The sequence below is a fragment of the Mesoplodon densirostris genome, chromosome 12 (assembly GCF_025265405.1).
Source record: "Mesoplodon densirostris isolate mMesDen1 chromosome 12, mMesDen1 primary haplotype, whole genome shotgun sequence".
NCBI lineage: Eukaryota > Metazoa > Chordata > Mammalia > Artiodactyla > Ziphiidae > Mesoplodon > Mesoplodon densirostris.
This window is the reverse complement of record NC_082672.1, coordinates 104,185,283-104,204,391: the sequence shown is the minus strand read 5'-3', so window position 1 is coordinate 104,204,391 and position 19,109 is coordinate 104,185,283.

The following is a 19,109-nucleotide window of genomic DNA, read 5'->3' as shown; positions in this document are numbered from 1 at the left end:
TCTCGTCCGACGCCCTTTTCACGACTGACACCCAGCTCATGTAGCTGAAGTGCCCGAGCAGCCAAAAGAGACACGGGTCGCACACTGGCCCCCTTCCCTGAGAGCACTTTGGGAAACATGTGTTCCTCCTGAATTGCACGAGTAAGGGAACGCCTTCGTTTCCCCCCGGTCACGGTATATCTTGCAAAGGGCTAGCAAACTTCCGAGGACGACTGCACAGCTCTCTCACTGTGTCCGGGGTCGAGGTGCTGCTTGCGGGAGCAAGAGGTCAGGTGTGAATGCCGAGAAGCCGGTCAAGCATGGCGTTTCTCTCAAAGCGCCTCAGGTTTACAAAATGACGACCCCCTTACATTGCCCAGAAGCCCGGTTAGAAACGTGATCTTCAGGCTTCTTCCAAGCCCTGGAAACCTAGCTCTCCGATGGAGGAAAGACTTTGTTGCCCGGCCTTCTGCGTCCCAAACAGTAGAGCCCAAAACCCATGTGGCTCGAGGGTGCTCAGCAGGCACAGATGCCACTTGTGGTACACACGTCCACCACCATGTTCCTGCACCTTACTTTGAGCCTGGCGCTCAGCTGACACTCGCCCTAGATGAAGTCAACTGCTGGATGTGCTCCTAGCAAGAACTTGCAAGCACGCTCTTTCTTTGAGGAAACCCTGCGTTCCTCCCCGGGTATTCCTGCAGGGTGTAGTAGGTGAGGAGCGCAGGGCTTTTTATTCAGTCTTTCGGCCTCAAGCATCCTAGTTTTCAAATGGGTAAATAATTCTTTCCCATCAGGCTCCACTGTCGCTGTGGACACGTAGCCTGGGTAGCAGCCCCTTCTACCGGAGTGAAAAGAAACACACGCAAGAAACTAGGCGCTTCCGTGAGGCCCCTTTGGTAAGCAGTGTTTCTGCGTGAGGTGACGGGCTTAGCCGAGACAATGCCTCAGTCAGGCCTCGGTGACGGTGCCCCTTTCAAAGACCTAGCAATGGAAACGGAAATGTGTTCTTCATCATAGGGGGTGAGGGGAGGGATACCGAGTGAAGGTTCTGCGTGAGGTTAAGCGCCGTCAGCTTTGAGTTCCTAGGTTCACTTCCCTGCACCGTGGAAGTCTCAGGGCATCTGAGATTTTCGCCTGAAGGCTGACATGAATTGTACACGAGACCGTCCACCAGCATGCTCCTGAGGCTGGTGTCCAGGAGTGTAGTTGTAGCAGGAGCTGGCTGCTTAGTGGCCCTTCCCTCTGCAGGCATCAGGTTCAGCCCAATGTCCCACGGGGCCTGAAGTTGTTCGGAAGCCACTGATGACCCTTTGGGGTACTCCGTGTCCTGGCATGACCAGGGCCCAGCCGCGAGAGGCCGCGCCACCCTGGGAGGGATAAAGGCATTCAGCCACTGCACTCACTAAGGCTTCTTGGAAGCTGCCACCCTCGAGCGCTGACCAAGGCATATGCGGACTTTCCTTGCCGCACTACAGCCTAACAACCATCAGAGGATGAGAGCACATTTCTCCAGCTGGACCAGAAGTCGATGTGCTCCTTGTGGGAGCAAGACGTCCCCTATAAATTCCGAGAAGCCTTGTAATCGCAGGCTTTCCCCAGTGCAGCTCAGGTTTACAATCTGCGGTCCCCCTTGCTTTGCCCGGACGACCAGGGAGAAACGTGTGCCTGGAGAGTCCTGTAAGCTCTGGGTATCCAGCTCTCTGACAGAGGAAACACTTTGTTGCCTGGCCTTCTGCATACCAAGAGCTCAAAGACCATGGGGCTGGAGGTTGCTCAGAAGGCACAGTTGACACTTTCGGTACACAGTGACTTTCCTGGGAGAACGGTGCTGACGAGACGCTCCTCAGACTTGTGAAAGGCACACCAGCATTACAGCACTTCGGTGACGAAAGCCTCGGGTCAACTTGTGACCATCAACTCTGCTGATGGTAACCCTGCCCCTTCCTTTGCCCACTTTCGCCTTAGCTGAAGTACTCTGCTGGATGAGCTCCGGGCAAGGACTGGCAGGCGCACTGTTTCTCTCGAGAAATCTCACTTTTCCTCCCGGGGAATTCCTGCAGGGTGTCCAGGATGAGCGACCCCTGTGCTTTCCCTTCCGTTTTCTGCCCCCAGTCTCCTGCTTTCCAAAGGGGCAAATAATGCTTGACCCTTCAGGCTCCAGCTTCTACGTGGACCTCAGCCTGTGGACGGGCACCTTCTGCCAGGGGATCAGAGAGCCATGCGACACACTAGGCTCTCCCGTGAGGACATTTTTGTAAGCAGAGGGACTGCGACAGGTGGGGTGCCTAGCCAGAACAGTGCTTCCGTCAGGCCTTGGCGACACTGGAAAGTTCAGTGGCCTAGCAGTGCTTCGGAAAATGCGTCCATCATTTCGGGCTGGTTCCAAAGTCACGTTTCTGCTTGAGGTAAAGGGGTCGTCAGCTTGGAGTTCGTCGAAGCAATGCTGATCAGCGAGTAAGGGTCAGTGCATTTCAGAACTTCGCTGGGAGTCTGACAAGCATTGCACGTGACACCGTCCGCCACCGTGTTCCTGATACTGGTTTCCAGAGGTGGAGATCTGGCTCTCTGCCAGAGCAGGTCACGTGGTGCCGTGCCCTCTGCATGCCTAGAGTGGAACGCAATGACCCATGGGGCTGGAGGTGGCTCGGAGGCCACAGATAACACGTTGGGGACCCCGTGCTCTTCCACGAGCCGGGTCTAGGCGCGAGGGAACTCGCAGTCCTGAGAGGCCTACCAGAGTTAAAGCAGCACATTCACTAAGCCTTCTCGGGAACCGTAATACACTCCAACACTTGCCATGGCACACGCGGACCTTCCTTTTGCAGCATGTGGGCAGGTTTCCTAACCACGAGCCAGAAGGCTTGGGGATGAGCTCCGAGCACTGAACGGCATGCACCCACGTTCTTTCGAGAAAACCCACTCTGCCTCACTTTGCCTCCCAGGGAACTCCTACGGCGAATCCAAGACAGGCGACGGGACTGTTTTTCAGGGAGCTCTGAGGACGCAGCTCTCTGGGTTGCCAACAGGCCAAATTCCACTTTTCTCGTCCGACGCCCTTTTCACGACTGACACCCAGCTCATGTAGCTGAAGTGCCCGAGCAGCCAAAAGAGACACGGGTCGCACACTGGCCCCCTTCCCTGAGAGCACTTTGGGAAACATGTGTTCCTCCTGAATTGCACGAGTAAGGGAACGCCTTCGTTTCCCCCCGGTCACGGTATATCTTGCAAAGGGCTAGCAAACTTCCGAGGACGACTGCACAGCTCTCTCACTGTGTCCGGGGTCGAGGTGCTGCTTGCGGGAGCAAGAGGTCAGGTGTGAATGCCGAGAAGCCGGTCAAGCATGGCGTTTCTCTCAAAGCGCCTCAGGTTTACAAAATGACGACCCCCTTACATTGCCCAGAAGCCCGGTTAGAAACGTGATCTTCAGGCTTCTTCCAAGCCCTGGAAACCTAGCTCTCCGATGGAGGAAAGACTTTGTTGCCCGGCCTTCTGCGTCCCAAACAGTAGAGCCCAAAACCCATGTGGCTCGAGGGTGCTCAGCAGGCACAGATGCCACTTGTGGTACACACGTCCACCACCATGTTCCTGCACCTTACTTTGAGCCTGGCGCTCAGCTGACACTCGCCCTAGATGAAGTCAACTGCTGGATGTGCTCCTAGCAAGAACTTGCAAGCACGCTCTTTCTTTGAGGAAACCCTGCGTTCCTCCCCGGGTATTCCTGCAGGGTGTAGTAGGTGAGGAGCGCAGGGCTTTTTATTCAGTCTTTCGGCCTCAAGCATCCTAGTTTTCAAATGGGTAAATAATTCTTTCCCATCAGGCTCCACTGTCGCTGTGGACACGTAGCCTGGGTAGCAGCCCCTTCTACCGGAGTGAAAAGAAACACACGCAAGAAACTAGGCGCTTCCGTGAGGCCCCTTTGGTAAGCAGTGTTTCTGCGTGAGGTGACGGGCTTAGCCGAGACAATGCCTCAGTCAGGCCTCGGTGACGGTGCCCCTTTCAAAGACCTAGCAATGGAAACGGAAATGTGTTCTTCATCATAGGGGGTGAGGGGAGGGATACCGAGTGAAGGTTCTGCGTGAGGTTAAGCGCCGTCAGCTTTGAGTTCCTAGGTTCACTTCCCTGCACCGTGGAAGTCTCAGGGCATCTGAGATTTTCGCCTGAAGGCTGACATGAATTGTACACGAGACCGTCCACCAGCATGCTCCTGAGGCTGGTGTCCAGGAGTGTAGTTGTAGCAGGAGCTGGCTGCTTAGTGGCCCTTCCCTCTGCAGGCATCAGGTTCAGCCCAATGTCCCACGGGGCCTGAAGTTGTTCGGAAGCCACTGATGACCCTTTGGGGTACTCCGTGTCCTGGCATGACCAGGGCCCAGCCGCGAGAGGCCGCGCCACCCTGGGAGGGATAAAGGCATTCAGCCACTGCACTCACTAAGGCTTCTTGGAAGCTGCCACCCTCGAGCGCTGACCAAGGCATATGCGGACTTTCCTTGCCGCACTACAGCCTAACAACCATCAGAGGATGAGAGCACATTTCTCCAGCTGGACCAGAAGTCGATGTGCTCCTTGTGGGAGCAAGACGTCCCCTATAAATTCCGAGAAGCCTTGTAATCGCAGGCTTTCCCCAGTGCAGCTCAGGTTTACAATCTGCGGTCCCCCTTGCTTTGCCCGGACGACCAGGGAGAAACGTGTGCCTGGAGAGTCCTGTAAGCTCTGGGTATCCAGCTCTCTGACAGAGGAAACACTTTGTTGCCTGGCCTTCTGCATACCAAGAGCTCAAAGACCATGGGGCTGGAGGTTGCTCAGAAGGCACAGTTGACACTTTCGGTACACAGTGACTTTCCTGGGAGAACGGTGCTGACGAGACGCTCCTCAGACTTGTGAAAGGCACACCAGCATTACAGCACTTCGGTGACGAAAGCCTCGGGTCAACTTGTGACCATCAACTCTGCTGATGGTAACCCTGCCCCTTCCTTTGCCCACTTTCGCCTTAGCTGAAGTACTCTGCTGGATGAGCTCCGGGCAAGGACTGGCAGGCGCACTGTTTCTCTCGAGAAATCTCACTTTTCCTCCCGGGGAATTCCTGCAGGGTGTCCAGGATGAGCGACCCCTGTGCTTTCCCTTCCGTTTTCTGCCCCCAGTCTCCTGCTTTCCAAAGGGGCAAATAATGCTTGACCCTTCAGGCTCCAGCTTCTACGTGGACCTCAGCCTGTGGACGGGCACCTTCTGCCAGGGGATCAGAGAGCCATGCGACACACTAGGCTCTCCCGTGAGGACATTTTTGTAAGCAGAGGGACTGCGACAGGTGGGGTGCCTAGCCAGAACAGTGCTTCCGTCAGGCCTTGGCGACACTGGAAAGTTCAGTGGCCTAGCAGTGCTTCGGAAAATGCGTCCATCATTTCGGGCTGGTTCCAAAGTCACGTTTCTGCTTGAGGTAAAGGGGTCGTCAGCTTGGAGTTCGTCGAAGCAATGCTGATCAGCGAGTAAGGGTCAGTGCATTTCAGAACTTCGCTGGGAGTCTGACAAGCATTGCACGTGACACCGTCCGCCACCGTGTTCCTGATACTGGTTTCCAGAGGTGGAGATCTGGCTCTCTGCCAGAGCAGGTCACGTGGTGCCGTGCCCTCTGCATGCCTAGAGTGGAACGCAATGACCCATGGGGCTGGAGGTGGCTCGGAGGCCACAGATAACACGTTGGGGACCCCGTGCTCTTCCACGAGCCGGGTCTAGGCGCGAGGGAACTCGCAGTCCTGAGAGGCCTACCAGAGTTAAAGCAGCACATTCACTAAGCCTTCTCGGGAACCGTAATACACTCCAACACTTGCCATGGCACACGCGGACCTTCCTTTTGCAGCATGTGGGCAGGTTTCCTAACCACGAGCCAGAAGGCTTGGGGATGAGCTCCGAGCACTGAACGGCATGCACCCACGTTCTTTCGAGAAAACCCACTCTGCCTCACTTTGCCTCCCAGGGAACTCTTACGGCGAATCCAAGACAGGCGACGGGACTGTTTTTCAGGGAGCTCTGAGGACGCAGCTCTCTGGGTTGCCAACAGGCCAAATTCCACTTTTCTCGTCCGACGCCCTTTTCACGACTGACACCCAGCTCATGTAGCTGAAGTGCCCGAGCAGCCAAAAGAGACACGGGTCGCACACTGGCCCCCTTCCCTGAGAGCACTTTGGGAAACATGTGTTCCTCCTGAATTGCACGAGTAAGGGAACGCCTTCGTTTCCCCCCGGTCACGGTATATCTTGCAAAGGGCTAGCAAACTTCCGAGGACGACTGCACAGCTCTCTCACTGTGTCCGGGGTCGAGGTGCTGCTTGCGGGAGCAAGAGGTCAGGTGTGAATGCCGAGAAGCCGGTCAAGCATGGCGTTTCTCTCAAAGCGCCTCAGGTTTACAAAATGACGACCCCCTTACATTGCCCAGAAGCCCGGTTAGAAACGTGATCTTCAGGCTTCTTCCAAGCCCTGGAAACCTAGCTCTCCGATGGAGGAAAGACTTTGTTGCCCGGCCTTCTGCGTCCCAAACAGTAGAGCCCAAAACCCATGTGGCTCGAGGGTGCTCAGCAGGCACAGATGCCACTTGTGGTACACACGTCCACCACCATGTTCCTGCACCTTACTTTGAGCCTGGCGCTCAGCTGACACTCGCCCTAGATGAAGTCAACTGCTGGATGTGCTCCTAGCTAGAACTTGCAAGCACGCTCTTTCTTTGAGGAAACCCTGCGTTCCTCCCCAGGTATTCCTGCAGGGTATAGTAGGTGAGGAGCGCAGGGCTTTTTATTCAGTCTTTCGGCCTCAAGCATCCTAGTTTTCAAATGGGTAAATAATTCCTTCCCATCAGGCTCCACTGTCGTTGTGGACACGTAGCCTGGGTAGCAGCCCCTTCTACCGGAGTGAAAAGAAACACACGCAAGAAACTAGGCGCTTCCGTGAGGCCCCTTTGGTAAGCAGTGTTTCTGCGTGAGGTGACGGGCTTAGCCGAGACAATGCCTCAGTCAGGCCTCGGTGACGGTGCCCCTTTCAAAGACCTAGCAATGGAAACGGAAATGTGTTCTTCATCATAGGCGGTGAGGGGAGGGATACCGAGTGAAGGTTCTGCGTGAGGTTAAGCGCCGTCAGCTTTGAGTTCCTAGGTTCTCTTCCCTGCACCGTGGAAGTCTCAGGGCATCTGAGATTTTCGCCTGAAGGCTGACATGAATTGTACACGAGACCGTCCACCAGCATGCTCCTGAGGCTGGTGTCCAGGAGTGTAGTTGTAGCAGGAGCTGGCTGCTTAGTGGCCCTTCCCTCTGCAGGCATCAGGTTCAGCCCAATGTCCCACGGGGCCTGAAGTTGTTCGGAAGCCACTGATGACCCTTTGGGGTACTCCGTGTCCTGGCATGACCAGGGCCCAGCCGCGAGAGGCCGCGCCACCCTGGGAGGGATAAAGGCATTCAGCCACTGCACTCACTAAGGCTTCTTGGAAGCTGCCACCCTCGAGCGCTGACCAAGGCATATGCGGACTTTCCTTGCCGCACTACAGCCTAACAACCATCAGAGGATGAGAGCACATTTCTCCAGCTGGACCAGAAGTCGATGTGCTCCTTGTGGAAGCAAGACGTCCCCTATAAATTCCGAGAAGCCTTGTAATCGCAGGCTTTCCCCAGTGCAGCTCAGGTTTACAATCTGCGGTCCCCCTTGCTTTGCCCGGACGACCAGGGAGAAACGTGTGCCTGGAGAGTCCTGTAAGCTCTGGGTATCCAGCTCTCTGACAGAGGAAACACTTTGTTGCCTGGCCTTCTGCATACCAAGAGCTCAAAGACCATGGGGCTGGAGGTTGCTCAGAAGGCACAGTTGACACTTTCGGTACACAGTGACTTTCCTGGGAAAACGGTGCTGACGAGACGCTCCTCAGTCTTGTGAAAGGCACACCAGCATTACAGCACTTCGGTGACGAAAGCCTCGGGTCAACTTGTGACCATCAACTCTGCTGATGGTAACCCTGCCCCTTCCTTTGCCGACTTTCGCCTTAGCTGAAGTACTCTGCTGGATGAGCTCCGGGCAAGGACTGGCAGGCGCACTGTTTCTCTCGAGAAATCTCGCTTTTCCTCCCGGGGAATTCCTGCAGGGTGTCCAGGATGAGCGACCCCTGTGCTTTCCCTTCCGTTTTCTGCCCCAAGTCTCCTGCTTTCCAAAGGGGCAAATAATGCTTGACCCTTCAGGCTCCAGCTTCTACGTGGACCTCAGCCTGTGGACGGGCACCTTCTGCCAGGGGATCAGAGAGCCATGCGACACACTAGGCTCTCCCGTGAGGACATTTTTGTGAGCAGAGGGACTGCGACAGGTGGGGTGCCTAGCCAGAACAGTGCTTCCGTCAGGCCTTGGCGACACTGGAAAGTTCAGTGGCCTAGCAGTGCTTCGGAAAATGCGTCCATCATTTCGGGCTGGTTCCAAGGTCACGTTTCTGCTTGAGGTAAAGGGGTCGTCAGCTTGGAGTTCGTCGAAGCAATGCTAATCAGCGAGTAAGGGTCAGTGCATTTCAGAACTTCGCTGGGAGTCTGACAAGCATTGCACGTGACACCGTCCGCCACCGTGTTCCTGATACTGGTTTCCAGAGGTGGAGATCTGGCTCTCTGCCAGAGCAGGTCACGTGGTGCCGTGCCCTCTGCATGCCTAGAGTGGAACGCAATGACCCATGGGGCTGGAGGTTGCTCGGAGGCCACAGATAACACGTTGGGGACCCCGTGCTCTTCCACGAGCCAGGTCTAGGCGCGAGGGAACTCGCAGTCCTGAGAGGCCTACCAGAGTTAAAGCAGCACATTCACTAAGCCTTCTCGGGAACCGTAAGGCACTCCAACACTTGCCATGGCACACGCGGACCTTCCTTTTGCAGCATGTGGGCAGGTTTCCTAACCACGAGCCAGAAGGCTTGGGGATGAGCTCCGAGCACTGAACGGCATGCACCCACGTTCTTTCGAGAAAACCCACTCTGCCTCACTTTGCCTCCCAGGGAACTCCTACGGCGAATCCAAGACAGGCGACGGGACTGTTTTTCAGGGAGCTCTGAGGACGCAGCTCTCTGGGTTGCCAACAGGCCAAATTCCACTTTTCTCGTCCGACGCCCTTTTCACGACTGACACCCAGCTCATGTAGCTGAAGTGCCCGAGCAGCCAAAAGAGACACGGGTCGCACACTGGCCCCCTTCCCTGAGAGCACTTTGGGAAACATGTGTTCCTCCTGAATTGCACGAGTAAGGGAACGCCTTCGTTTCCCCCCGGTCACGGTATATCTTGCAAAGGGCTAGCAAACTTCCGAGGACGACTGCACAGCTCTCTCACTGTGTCCGGGGTCGAGGTGCTGCTTGCGGGAGCAAGAGGTCAGGTGTGAATGCCGAGAAGCCGGTCAAGCATGGCGTTTCTCTCAAAGCGCCTCAGGTTTACAAAATGACGACCCCCTTACATTGCCCAGAAGCCCGGTTAGAAACGTGATCTTCAGGCTTCTTCCAAGCCCTGGAAACCTAGCTCTCCGATGGAGGAAAGACTTTGTTGCCCGGCCTTCTGCGTCCCAAACAGTAGAGCCCAAAACCCATGTGGCTCGAGGGTGCTCAGCAGGCACAGATGCCACTTGTGGTACACACGTCCACCACCATGTTCCTGCACCTTACTTTGAGCCTGGCGCTCAGCTGACACTCGCCCTAGATGAAGTCAACTGCTGGATGTGCTCCTAGCAAGAACTTGCAAGCACGCTCTTTCTTTGAGGAAACCCTGCGTTCCTCCCCGGGTATTCCTGCAGGGTGTAGTAGGTGAGGAGCGCAGGGCTTTTTATTCAGTCTTTCGGCCTCAAGCATCCTAGTTTTCAAATGGGTAAATAATTCTTTCCCATCAGGCTCCACTGTCGCTGTGGACACGTAGCCTGGGTAGCAGCCCCTTCTACCGGAGTGAAAAGAAACACACGCAAGAAACTAGGCGCTTCCGTGAGGCCCCTTTGGTAAGCAGTGTTTCTGCGTGAGGTGACGGGCTTAGCCGAGACAATGCCTCAGTCAGGCCTCGGTGACGGTGCCCCTTTCAAAGACCTAGCAATGGAAACGGAAATGTGTTCTTCATCATAGGGGGTGAGGGGAGGGATACCGAGTGAAGGTTCTGCGTGAGGTTAAGCGCCGTCAGCTTTGAGTTCCTAGGTTCTCTTCCCTGCACCGTGGAAGTCTCAGGGCATCTGAGATTTTCGCCTGAAGGCTGACATGAATTGTACACGAGACCGTCCACCAGCATGCTCCTGAGGCTGGTGTCCAGGAGTGTAGTTGTAGCAGGAGCTGGCTGCTTAGTGGCCCTTCCCTCTGCAGGCATCAGGTTCAGCCCAATGTCCCCCGGGGCCTGAAGTTGTTCGGAAGCCACTGATGACCCTTTGGGGTACTCCGTGTCCTGGCATGACCAGGGCCCAGCCGCGAGAGGCCGCGCCACCCTGGGAGGGATAAAGGCATTCAGCCACTGCACTCACTAAGGCTTCTTGGAAGCTGCCACCCTCGAGCGCTGACCAAGGCATATGCGGACTTTCCTTGCCGCACTACAGCCTAACAACCATCAGAGGATGAGAGCACATTTCTCCAGCTGGACCAGAAGTCGATGTGCTGCTTGTGGGAGCAAGACGTCCCCTATAAATTCCGAGAAGCCTTGTAATCGCAGGCTTTCCCCAGTGCAGCTCAGGTTTACAATCTGCGGTCCCCCTTGCTTTGCCCGGACGACCAGGGAGAAACGTGTGCCTGGAGAGTCCTGTAAGCTCTGGGTATCCAGCTCTCTGACAGAGGAAACACTTTGTTGCCTGGCCTTCTGCATACCAAGAGCTCAAAGACCATGGGGCTGGAGGTTGCTCAGAAGGCACAGTTGACACTTTCGGTACACAGTGACTTTCCTGGGAGAACGGTGCTGACGAGACGCTCCTCAGACTTGTGAAAGGCACACCAGCATTACAGCACTTCGGTGACGAAAGCCTCGGGTCAACTTGTGACCATCAACTCTGCTGATGGTAACCCTGCCCCTTCCTTTGCCCACTTTCGCCTTAGCTGAAGTACTCTGCTGGATGAGCTCCGGGCAAGGACTGGCAGGCGCACTGTTTCTCTCGAGAAATCTCACTTTTCCTCCCGGGGAATTCCTGCAGGGTGTCCAGGATGAGCGACCCCTGTGCTTTCCCTTCCGTTTTCTGCCCCAAGTCTCCTGCTTTCCAAAGGGGCAAATAATGCTTGACCCTTCAGGCTCCAGCTTCTACGTGGACCTCAGCCTGTGGACGGGCACCTTCTGCCAGGGGATCAGAGAGCCATGCGACACACTAGGCTCTCCCGTGAGGACATTTTTGTAAGCAGAGGGACTGCGACAGGTGGGGTGCCTAGCCAGAACAGTGCTTCCGTCAGGCCTTGGCGACACTGGAAAGTTCAGTGGCCTAGCAGTGCTTCGGAAAATGCGTCCATCATTTCGGGCTGGTTCCAAAGTCACGTTTCTGCTTGAGGTAAAGGGGTCGTCAGCTTGGAGTTCGTCGAAGCAATGCTAATCAGCGAGTAAGGGTCAGCGCATTTCAGAACTTCGCTGGGAGTCTGACAAGCATTGCACGTGACACCGTCCGCCACCGTGTTCCTGATACTGGTTTCCAGAGGTGGAGATCTGGCTCTCTGCCAGAGCAGGTCACGTGGTGCCGTGCCCTCTGCATGCCTAGAGTGGAACGCAATGACCCATGGGGCTGGAGGTTGCTCGGAGGCCACAGATAACACGTTGGGGACCCCGTGCTCTTCCACGAGCCGGGTCTAGGCGCGAGGGAACTCGCAGTCCTGAGAGGCCTACCAGAGTTAAAGCAGCACATTCACTAAGCCTTCTCGGGAACCGTAATGCACTCCAACACTTGCCATGGCACACGCGGACCTTCCTTTTGCAGCATGTGGGCAGGTTTCCTAACCACGAGCCAGAAGGCTTGGGGATGAGCTCCGAGCACTGAACGGCATGCACCCACGTTCTTTCGAGAAAACCCACTCTGCCTCACTTTGCCTCCCAGGGAACTCCTACGGCGAATCCAAGACAGGCGACGGGACTGTTTTTCAGGGAGCTCTGAGGACGTAGCTCTCTGGGTTGCCAACAGGCCAAATTTCACTTTTCTCGTCCGACGCCCTTTTCACGACTGACACCCAGCTCATGTAGCTGAAGTGCCCGAGCAGCCAAAAGAGACACGGGTCGCACACTGGCCCCCTTCCCTGAGAGCACTTTGGGAAACATGTGTTCCTCCTGAAGTGCACGAGTAAAGGAATGCCTTCGTTTCCCCCCGGTCACGGTATATCTTGCAAAGGGCTAGCAAACTTCCGAGGACGACTGCACAGCTCTCTCACTGTGTCCGGGGTCGAGGTGCTGCTTGCGGGAGCAAGAGGTCAGGTGTGAATGCCGAGAAGCCGGTCAAGCATGGCGTTTCTCTCAAAGCGCCTCAGGTTTACAAAATGACGACCCCCTTACATTGCCCAGAAGCCCGGTTAGAAACGTGATCTTCAGGCTTCTTCCAAGCCCTGGAAACCTAGCTCTCCGATGGAGGAAAGACTTTGTTGCCCGGCCTTCTGCGTCCCAAACAGTAGAGCCCAAAACCCATGTGGCTCGAGGGTGCTCAGCAGGCACAGATGCCACTTGTGGTACACACGTCCACCACCATGTTCCTGCACCTTACTTTGAGCCTGGCGCTCAGCTGACACTCGCCCTAGATGAAGTCAACTGCTGGATGTGCTCCTAGCAAGAACTTGCAAGCACGCTCTTTCTTTGAGGAAACCCTGCGTTCCTCCCCGGGTATTCCTGCAGGGTGTAGTAGGTGAGGAGCGCAGGGCTTTTTATTCAGTCTTTCGGCCTCAAGCATCCTAGTTTTCAAATGGGTAAATAATTCTTTCCCATCAGGCTCCACTGTCGCTGTGGACACGTAGCCTGGGTAGCAGCCCCTTCTACCGGAGTGAAAAGAAACACACGCAAGAAACTAGGCGCTTCCGTGAGGCCCCTTTGGTAAGCAGTGTTTCTGCGTGAGGTGACGGGCTTAGCCGAGACAATGCCTCAGTCAGGCCTCGGTGACGGTGCCCCTTTCAAAGACCTAGCAATGGAAACGGAAATGTGTTCTTCATCATAGGGGGTGAGGGGAGGGATACCGAGTGAAGGTTCTGCGTGAGGTTAAGCGCCGTCAGCTTTGAGTTCCTAGGTTCACTTCCCTGCACCGTGGAAGTCTCAGGGCATCTGAGATTTTCGCCTGAAGGCTGACATGAATTGTACACGAGACCGTCCACCAGCATGCTCCTGAGGCTGGTGTCCAGGAGTGTAGTTGTAGCAGGAGCTGGCTGCTTAGTGGCCCTTCCCTCTGCAGGCATCAGGTTCAGCCCAATGTCCCACGGGGCCTGAAGTTGTTCGGAAGCCACTGATGACCCTTTGGGGTACTCCGTGTCCTGGCATGACCAGGGCCCAGCCGCGAGAGGCCGCGCCACCCTGGGAGGGATAAAGGCATTCAGCCACTGCACTCACTAAGGCTTCTTGGAAGCTGCCACCCTCGAGCGCTGACCAAGGCATATGCGGACTTTCCTTGCCGCACTACAGCCTAACAACCATCAGAGGATGAGAGCACATTTCTCCAGCTGGACCAGAAGTCGATGTGCTGCTTGTGGGAGCAAGACGTCCCCTATAAATTCCGAGAAGCCTTGTAATCGCAGGCTTTCCCCAGTGCAGCTCAGGTTTACAATCTGCGGTCCCCCTTGCTTTGCCCGGACGACCAGGGAGAAACGTGTGCCTGGAGAGTCCTGTAAGCTCTGGGTATCCAGCTCTCTGACAGAGGAAACACTTTGTTGCCTGGCCTTCTGCATACCAAGAGCTCAAAGACCATGGGGCTGGAGGTTGCTCAGAAGGCACAGTTGACACTTTCGGTACACAGTGACTTTCCTGGGAAAACGGTGCTGACGAGACGCTCCTCAGACTTGTGAAAGGCACACCAGCATTACAGCACTTCGGTGACGAAAGCCTCGGGTCAACTTGTGACCATCAACTCTGCTGATGGTAACCCTGCCCCTTCCTTTGCCGACTTTCGCCTTAGCTGAAGTACTCTGCTGGATGAGCTCCGGGCAAGGACTGGCAGGCGCACTGTTTCTCTCGAGAAATCTCACTTTTCCTCCCGGGGAATTCCTGCAGGGTGTCCAGGATGAGCGACCCCTGTGCTTTCCCTTCCGTTTTCTGCCCCAAGTCTCCTGCTTTCCAAAGGGGCAAATAATGCTTGACCCTTCAGGCTCCAGCTTCTACGTGGACCTCAGCCTGTGGACGGGCACCTTCTGCCAGGGGATCAGAGAGCCATGCGACACACTAGGCTCTCCCGTGAGGACATTTTTGTAAGCAGAGGGACTGCGACAGGTGGGGTGCCTAGCCAGAACAGTGCTTCCGTCAGGCCTTGGCGACACTGGAAAGTTCAGTGGCCTAGCAGTGCTTCGGAAAATGCGTCCATCATTTCGGGCTGGTTCCAAAGTCACGTTTCTGCTTGAGGTAAAGGGGTCGTCAGCTTGGAGTTCGTCGAAGCAATGCTAATCAGCGAGTAAGGGTCAGCGCATTTCAGAACTTCGCTGGGAGTCTGACAAGCATTGCACGTGACACCGTCCGCCACCGTGTTCCTGATACTGGTTTCCAGAGGTGGAGATCTGGCTCTCTGCCAGAGCAGGTCACGTGGTGCCGTGCCCTCTGCATGCCTAGAGTGGAACGCAATGACCCATGGGGCTGGAGGTTGCTCGGAGGCCACAGATAACACGTTGGGGACCCCGTGCTCTTCCACGAGCCGGGTCTAGGCGCGAGGGAACTCGCAGTCCTGAGAGGCCTACCAGAGTTAAAGCAGCACATTCACTAAGCCTTCTCGGGAACCGTAATGCACTCCAACACTTGCCATGGCACACGCGGACCTTCCTTTTGCAGCATGTGGGCAGGTTTCCTAACCACGAGCCAGAAGGCTTGGGGATGAGCTCCGAGCACTGAACGGCATGCACCCACGTTCTTTCGAGAAAACCCACTCTGCCTCACTTTGCCTCCCAGGGAACTCCTACGGCGAATCCAAGACAGGCGACGGGACTGTTTTTCAGGGAGCTCTGAGGACGTAGCTCTCTGGGTTGCCAACAGGCCAAATTTCACTTTTCTCGTCTGACGCCCTTTTCACGACTGACACCCAGCTCATGTAGCTGAAGTGCCCGAGCAGCCAAAAGAGACACGGGTCGCACACTGGCCCCCTTCCCTGAGAGCACTTTGGGAAACATGTGTTCCTCCTGAAGTGCACGAGTAAAGGAATGCCTTCGTTTCCCCCCGGTCACGGTATATCTTGCAAAGGGCTAGCAAACTTCCGAGGACGACTGCACAGCTCTCTCACTGTGTCCGGGGTCGAGGTGCTGCTTGCGGGAGCAAGAGGTCAGGTGTGAATGCCGAGAAGCCGGTCAAGCATGGCGTTTCTCTCAAAGCGCCTCAGGTTTACAAAATGACGACCCCCTTACATTGCCCAGAAGCCCGGTTAGAAACGTGATCTTCAGGCTTCTTCCAAGCCCTGGAAACCTAGCTCTCCGATGGAGGAAAGACTTTGTTGCCCGGCCTTCTGCGTCCCAAACAGTAGAGCCCAAAACCCATGTGGCTCGAGGGTGCTCAGCAGGCACAGATGCCACTTGTGGTACACACGTCCACCACCATGTTCCTGCACCTTACTTTGAGCCTGGCGCTCAGCTGACACTCGCCCTAGATGAAGTCAACTGCTGGATGTGCTCCTAGCAAGAACTTGCAAGCACGCTCTTTCTTTGAGGAAACCCTGCGTTCCTCCCCGGGTATTCCTGCAGGGTGTAGTAGGTGAGGAGCGCAGGGCTTTTTATTCAGTCTTTCGGCCTCAAGCATCCTAGTTTTCAAATGGGTAAATAATTCTTTCCCATCAGGCTCCACTGTCGCTGTGGACACGTAGCCTGGGTAGCAGCCCCTTCTACCGGAGTGAAAAGAAACACACGCAAGAAACTAGGCGCTTCCGTGAGGCCCCTTTGGTAAGCAGTGTTTCTGCGTGAGGTGACGGGCTTAGCCGAGACAATGCCTCAGTCAGGCCTCGGTGACGGTGCCCCTTTCAAAGACCTAGCAATGGAAACGGAAATGTGTTCTTCATCATAGGGGGTGAGGGGAGGGATACCGAGTGAAGGTTCTGCGTGAGGTTAAGCGCCGTCAGCTTTGAGTTCCTAGGTTCACTTCCCTGCACCGTGGAAGTCTCAGGGCATCTGAGATTTTCGCCTGAAGGCTGACATGAATTGTACACGAGACCGTCCACCAGCATGCTCCTGAGGCTGGTGTCCAGGAGTGTAGTTGTAGCAGGAGCTGGCTGCTTAGTGGCCCTTCCCTCTGCAGGCATCAGGTTCAGCCCAATGTCCCACGGGGCCTGAAGTTGTTTGGAAGCCACTGATGACCCTTTGGGGTACTCCGTGTCCTGGCATGACCAGGGCCCAGCCGCGAGAGGCCGCGCCACCCTGGGAGGGATAAAGGCATTCAGCCACTGCACTCACTAAGGCTTCTTGGAAGCTGCCACCCTCGAGCGCTGACCAAGGCATATGCGGACTTTCCTTGCCGCACTACAGCCTAACAACCATCAGAGGATGAGAGCACATTACTCCAGCTGGACCAGAAGTCGATGTGCTCCTTGTGGGAGCAAGACGTCCCCTATAAATTCCGAGAAGCCTTGTAATCGCAGGCTTTCCCCAGTGCAGCTCAGGTTTACAATCTGAGGTCCCCCTTGCTTTGCCCGGGCGACCAGGGAGAAACGTGTGCCTGGAGAGTCCTGTAAGCTCTGGGTATCCAGCTCTCTGACAGAGGAAACACTTTGTTGCCTGGCCTTCTGCATACCAAGAGCTCAAAGACCATGGGGCTGGAGGTTGCTCAGAAGGCACAGTTGACACTTTCGGTACACAGTGACTTTCCTGGGAGAACGGTGCTGACGAGACGCTCCTCAGACTTGTGAAAGGCACACCAGCATTACAGCACTTCGGTGACGAAAGCCTCGGGTCAACTTGTGACCATCAACTCTGCTGATGGTAACCCTGCCCCTTCCTTTGCCGACTTTCGCCTTAGCTGAAGTACTCTGCTGGATGAGCTCCGGGCAAGGACTGGCAGGCGCACTGTTTCTCTCGAGAAATCTCACTTTTCCTCCCGGGGAATTCCTGCAGGGTGTCCAGGATGAGCGACCCCTGTGCTTTCCCTTCCGTTTTCTGCCCCAAGTCTCCTGCTTTCCAAAGGGGCAAATAATGCTTGACCCTTCAGGCTCCAGCTTCTACGTGGACCTCAGCCTGTGGACGGGCACCTTCTGCCAGGGGATCAGAGAGCCATGCGACACACTAGGCTCTCCCGTGAGGACATTTTTGTAAGCAGAGGGACTGCGACAGGTGGGGTGCCTAGCCAGAACAGTGCTTCCGTCAGGCCTTGGCGACACTGGAAAGTTCAGTGGCCTAGCAGTGCTTCGGAAAATGCGTCCATCATTTCGGGCTGGTTCCAAAGTCACGTTTCTGCTTGAGGTAAAGGGGTCGTCAGCTTGGAGTTCGTCGAAGCAATGCTAATCAGCGAGTAAGGGTCAGTGCATTTCAGAACTTCGCTGGGAGTCTGACAAGCATTGCACGTGACACCGTCCGCCACCGTGTTCCTGATACTGGTTTCCAGAGGTGGAGATCTGGCTCTCTGCCAGAGCAGGTCACGTGGTGCCGTGCCCTCTGCATGCCTAGAGTGGAACGCAATGACCCATGGGGCTGGAGGTTGCTCGGAGGCCACAGATAACACGTTGGGGACCCCGTGCTCTTCCACGAGCCGGGTCTAGGCGCGAGGGAACTCGCAGTCCTGAGAGGCCTACCAGAGTTAAAGCAGCACATTCACTAAGCCTTCTCGGGAACCGTAATGCACTCCAACACTTGCCATGGCACACGCGGACCTTCCTTTTGCAGCATGTGGGCAGGTTTCCTAACCACGAGCCAGAAGGCTTGGGGATGAGCTCCGAGCACTGAACGGCATGCACCCACGTTCTTTCGAGAAAACCCACTCTGCCTCACTTTGCCTCCCAGGGAACTCTTACGGCGAATCCAAGACAGGCGACGGGACTGTTTTTCAGGGAGCTCTGAGGACGCAGCTCTCTGGGTTGCCAACAGGCCAAATTTCACTTTTCTCGTCCGACGCCCTTTTCACCACTGACACCCAGCTCATGTAGCTGAAGTGCCCGAGCAGCCAAAAGAGACACGGGTCGCACACTGGCCCCCTTCCCTGAGAGCACTTTGGGAAACATGTGTTCCTTCTGAATTGCACGAGTAAGGGAACGCCTTCGTTTCCCCCCGGTCACGGTATATCTTGCAAAGGGCTAGCAAACTTCCGAGGACGAGTGCACAGTTCTCTCACTGTGTCCGGGGTCGAGGTGCTGCTTGCGGGAGCAAGAGGTCAGGTGTGAATGCCGAGAAGCCGGTCAAGCATGGCGTTTCTCTCAAAGCGCCTCAGGTTTACAAAATGACGACCCCCTTACATTGCCCAGAAGCCCGGTTAGAAACGTGATCTTCAGGCTTCTTCCAAGCCCTGGAAACCTAGCTCTCCGATGGAGGAAAGACTTTGTTGCCCGGCCTTCTGCGTCCCAAACAGTAGAGCCCAAAACCCATGTGGCTCGAGGGTGCTCAGCAGGCACAGATGCCACTTGTGGTACACACGTCCACCACCATGTTCCTGCACCTTACTTTGAGCCTGGCGCTCAGCTGACACTCGCCCTAGATGAAGTCAACTGCTGGATGTGCTCCTAGCAAGAACTTGCAAGCACGCTCTTTCTTTGAGGAAACCCTGCGTTCCTCCCCGGGTATTCCTGCAGGGTGTAGTAGGTGAGGAGCGCAGGGCTTTTTATTCAGTCTTTCGGCCTCAAGCATCCTAGTTTTCAAATGGGTAAATAATTCTTTCCCATCAGGCTCCACTGTCTTTGTGGACACGTAGCCTGGGTAGCAGCCCCTTCTACCGGAGTGAAAAGAAACACACGCAAGAAACTAGGCGCTTCCGTGAGGCCCCTTTGGTAAGCAGTGTTTCTGCGTGAGGTGACGGGCTTAGCCGAGACAATGCCTCAGTCAGGCCTCGGTGACGGTGCCCCTTTCAAAGACCTAGCAAT